Raw genomic sequence first — 3,615 nt, 5'->3', positions numbered from 1 at the left:
CCTAATTATATATGGAAGGAGGGGCTGCCTGAGGTATGGAATAGGCATGGCCCTCCCATTTCTGAGTGCTCACGCCCTTCCAGACTGCGCCTCCAGCCAGCCCGATCACTCCTACTCCCCTCATTGGACAGATAAGGAAATGGCGGTGCAGGAAGGTGGGGTGACTTGCTCAAGGTCACACAGCTAGCAGGACAAGAGGCCCGGATCTGATCTCTGGTCCATCTGACAACGAACTTGTGCTCCATCTTTCCGCCACCATCTCCCACACGCCTGTTGTCCGTGTCCTGTCCTCACCTGCCTGCCGCATCTGCCTTCACATGGTGCGGTATCTGCCAAGGCCTACGATTCCTGTCTACTCAACATGCATTTTGGTAAGTGGAATCACGTTTGATTTTCTATTTCTGACATGAAATTGTATAACAGTACCCAAAGTGCAAAAGCAACACTGCTTCCCATAAATCGGAGGTGACAGCACGACGATAGGGCTACAGAGGATATTAATGGCTATAGTTAAGCTTATTGAGCACTCATGCACTCTTTGCTTGCATTATTAACCAGTTTAATAATTTAACCCCACACCGATGCCCGCAGGTGGGCACTGTTTTATCCTCATTTTTCGGATAAGGTTTGGATGAGTCCCCTTCAGAGAGGCGACATATTTTTTTCTAAAGTCACAGTGAAAACAAACAAACACGTTGAACTCTGGCTCGCCATGCTGCCTGCTCAGCACCTGGAGAGAGTGCTCAATGCAACTGGAGAGAGTGCCCAGTGGAGAGGTGTTGAAGGCATTCTAGCATTCTGCTGAGCCCTTCGTATTGGAAGGATTGAGAAAGAGTAGGAAGGTGAATGACTTTCTCATTCCTTTTGATGGTGTGGGAGGCAGCCCAGCTTCGGGAAGACCTGCACCAAGCAATCGATCACATATCAAGAAGTGCTTTGGAGGGCTTTCTGAGTGTGGGCAAGCCAGATTACAAATGTCTTACCATGTGGCAGTTATATCCACTGGTACCAGGAGAGGCTCTAGAAGCCAAACGACGTGAATTCTTGAACATCTTTGCACCTTTTCTGGACTCACAATCTCTCTGAACTGACAGTGTCTTGCTTTTTGCTTATCTCTACTTCCTGGGGCCTGGGAGGAGAGCAGGGGGACCCATCGGGTACCTCGGTCGAAGTCACCCACATGGATTAGGTTCCTGTGCTAACATTTACTCACTTAGTCACCCAGTCTCCAGGAGAGGGGAAAGGTGAACCAGCAGACCTGCCTGAAGGTGGGGGTATTACTGAATGGGAAAGGGATATTCAGGATGCACTCCCCCCACCTGCTTCCCACCCTGCTTCTCTGTACATTTGAACAATGTTTGCAGCATTTTTTTTGCTCCCGGGAGAGGCCATTCCACAGTTTCCTTGCACAAATAGGCTTCTGGCCTATTTCCACTCATTCTTCACTGCCTCCTCTTGCCTCCTGAGTCCCCCCACCAATGGTGTCTCTGGTCTCCCTGCACGGCCTGGCCTCACCTCTGGCCCCATCATTTCTTGCCTGGGGCAGTTGCAGCAGCCTCCTCGCTGGCCTCCCCAGGTTCGGCCTGGCCCCCTCAAATTTTCTGTCTGCAAGGTAGCCATAGCCAGACCCATCTTCCCTCCCCATAACATTTTCTTATGAAAGTTTTCTCTTCTTTCTTTTTTTTTTTAAGATTTTATTTATTTATTTGACAGAGAGAGAGCACAAGCAGGGGGAGTGGCAGAGGGAGAGGGAGAAGCAGGCTTCCCACTGAGCAGAGAACCTGAAGTGGGGCTTGATCCCAGGATCCTGGGATCATGACCTGAGCTGAAGGCAGAAGGCAGACGCTTAACTGACTGAGCCACCCAGGTGCCCTAGCAAAGTTAGTTTTACAGGTAACACCATGTAAATCCTGCCCATCCATCTTATTTGTTTGATGCATTTCATAAGTTGCTGGTGTCAGTCCCTTTCCCACTAAGTAATTCAGCACGTATATCATTACCTGGAGTCCATTGTTTGTTTGTGCATGGGCTTTCAGTTAGGAGGAAGGCCAAGGTGTTCCTTTCTTTGGCCGTCCAGCACCTGGGTTCATCCAACACCTGCTGCTTCCTCCATGATGCCCAAGTTCAACCCAACAAGATCGAAGTTGTGTGCTGGTGGGGAAATGGGTGTCACATCTGTGCTAGCCCCAAGATTGGCTCCCTGGGTTTGTCTCCAAAAAGGTTGGTGATCACATCACCGAGGGAGCTGGGGGCTAGAAGGGTCTGAAGATTACAGTGGAACTGACTATTCAGAACAGACAGGCCCAGACTGAGGGGTACCTTCTGTCTCTGCCCCGATTATCACAGCCCTCAAGGAACCGTACACACACAGAAAGAAGCAGAAAAACATTAAGTATATAGGAATGTTACCTTTTTTTTTTGAGAGTGAGAGAGAGAGCATGTAAGCAGAGGGGGAGCAGCAGAAGGAGAGGGAGAGAGAGAATCTTAATCAGGCTCATGCCCAGTGCAGAGCCTGATGTGGGGCTCAATCTCACGACCCTGAGATCCTGACCTGAGCTGAAATCAAGAGTTGGATGCGTAACAGACTGAGCCACCCAGGGGCCCCAATAGGAATATTACTTTTGATTAGATTGTCAACATTGCCCAACAGATGCGGCACCAACCGTTAGCCAGATAACTCTCTGGAATTATTAAAGAGATCCTGGGGACTTCCCAGTCTGTGGGCTGCAGTGGAAAACATTTCAGCATATAACGAAAAGCAGAGATCTTAAGTCTTCATTTACTGAGATTTGACAACTACATACACCCGTATAACCCAAACCGCTATCATTATACAGAATTTCACCATCACCCCAAAAGTTTCCCTTATGCCCTGTAGCTAATTCCCCCTGAGCCCCCATGGGGGTAGGTTCTGATTTTTTTTTTTTTTTTTTTTTTACCACCTTAGCTTACTTTTGTCTGTCCTTGGTCTTCATGTAAATGGAACATACAGTGTGTCCTCTACTGTGTCTCACTCAGCCTAACGTTGCTGATACTCAGCCACCTGTTGCAGCCGTTGGCGAGCCATTCCTTTTTACGGATGCAATAAGACTGTATGAGTGTGCCACCTGTTTATTCCTTCGCCCGCCTGTTCAGCTGTTTCCAGTTCAGGATTATTATGAATACCGTTTCTATGGGACATTTTTTTTTTTTTTTTAAGATTTTATTTATTTGAGGGCGCCTGGGTGGCTCAGTTGGTTAAGCAACTGCCTTCGGCTCAGGTCATGATCCTGGAGTCCCGGGATTGAGTCCCGCATCGGGCTCCCTGCTCGGCGAGGAGCCTGCTTCTCCCTCTGACCCTCCCCCCTCTCATGTACTCTCTCTCATTCTCGCTCTCTCAAATGAATAAATAAATCTTCAAAAAAAAAAGATTTTATTTATTTGACAGAGAGAGACACAGCGAGAGAGGGAACACAAGCAGGGGGAGTGGGAGAGGGAGAAGCAGGCTTCCCCCTGAGCAGGGAGCCCGATGTGGGACTCGATCCCAGGACCCTGGGATCATGACCTGAGCCGAAGGCAGACGCTTAACGACTGAGCCACCCAGGCGCCCCTCTATGGGACATTTTTTTCACTTCT

The sequence above is a fragment of the Mirounga leonina genome, unplaced genomic scaffold (genome assembly GCF_011800145.1).
Source record: "Mirounga leonina isolate KUSES-001 unplaced genomic scaffold, KU_Mleo_1.0 Mir_150, whole genome shotgun sequence".
In the NCBI taxonomy this organism is placed as follows: domain Eukaryota; kingdom Metazoa; phylum Chordata; class Mammalia; order Carnivora; family Phocidae; genus Mirounga; species Mirounga leonina.
Note: the sequence above shows the minus strand (reverse complement) of the source record.